Raw genomic sequence first — 1,070 nt, 5'->3', positions numbered from 1 at the left:
GAGGTAGTTTTGTGAGCCAATGCTAACTAGCGTTAGCACAATGACTGGAAGTCTACAGGAACAGATGTCATTAAGCTAATGACAGCTGCAGAGACATAAACAATGGTATCCACGAGTTCATCTGACTCTGGGTCAGTAGATAAATGACCTCAGCTGACTCTGGGTCAGCAGATAAACGGATCTGACTCTGGGTCATCCCTATCTGATTCTGGGTCCCTGACTCTGGGTCAGTAGATAAAGGGCCTCATCTGACTCTGGGTCAGTAGATAAAGGACCTCATCTGACTCTGGGTCAGTAGATAAGGACCTCATCTGACTCTGGGTCAGTAGATAAAGGACCTCATCTGACTCTGGGATAAAGGGCCTCAGTAGATAAAGGGACCTCTCTGGGTCATCTGACTCTGGGTCAGTAGATAAAGGGCCTCATCTGACTCTGGGTCAGTAGATAAAGGACCTCATCTGACTCTGGGTCAGTAGATAAAGGACCTCATCTGACTCTGGGTCAGTAGATAAAGGGCCTCATCTGACTCTGGGTCAGTAGATAAAAGGCCTCATCTGACTCTGGGTCAGTAGATAAATCGGACTCCTGGGTCAGTAGATAAAGGGCCTCATCTGACTCTGGGTCAGTAGATAAGGACCTCATCTGACTTCTGGGTCAGTAGATAAAGGGCCTCATCTGACTCTGGGTCAGTAGATAAAGGACCTCATCTGACTCTGGGTCAGTAGATAAAGGGCCTCATCTGACTCTGGGTCAGTAGATAAAGGACCTCATCTGACTCTGGGTCAGTAGATAAAGGACCTCATCTGACCTCATCTGACTCTGGGTCAGTAGATAAAGGACCTCATCTGACTCTGGGTCAGTAGATAAATCTGACTCTGGCCTCATCTGACTCTGGGTCAGTAGATAAAGGACCTCATCTGACTCTGGGTCAGTAGATAAAGGGCCTCATCTGACTCTGGGTCAGTAGATAAAGGGCCTCATCTGACTCATCTGACTCTGGGTCAGTAGATAAAGGGCCTCATCTGACTCTGGGTCAGTAGATAAAGGACCTCATCTGACTCTGGGTCAGT

General features: G+C 47.9%; 1 long non-coding RNA gene across 3 annotated transcripts in view; it reads right to left on the bottom strand.

Annotated features, from left to right (window-relative positions):
- Positions 1-396: 396 nt before the first annotated feature.
- LOC127925365 (uncharacterized) overlaps positions 397-1,070 on the bottom strand; it is a 1,047-nt gene continuing 373 nt past the window's right edge. The window contains exons 1-4 of one of the 3 annotated variants that reach the window (XR_008120714.1): positions 1,050-1,070; positions 891-976; positions 703-808; positions 397-517 (exon numbers count right to left, since the gene is read on the bottom strand). The exon at positions 1,050-1,070 is cut by the window's right edge and continues 98 nt beyond it. This is a non-coding gene — a long non-coding RNA (uncharacterized LOC127925365). Of the gene's footprint in view, positions 518-702; positions 809-890; positions 977-1,027 lie in introns of all 3 variants that reach the window. The other 2 variants (XR_008120713.1, XR_008120715.1) reach the window with 2 other exon arrangements.

Source organism: Oncorhynchus keta, unplaced genomic scaffold, assembly GCF_023373465.1.
Source record: "Oncorhynchus keta strain PuntledgeMale-10-30-2019 unplaced genomic scaffold, Oket_V2 Un_contig_5499_pilon_pilon, whole genome shotgun sequence".
Lineage (NCBI taxonomy): Eukaryota > Metazoa > Chordata > Actinopteri > Salmoniformes > Salmonidae > Oncorhynchus > Oncorhynchus keta.
Note: the sequence above shows the minus strand (reverse complement) of the source record. Positions and strands in the feature narration are given on the sequence as shown.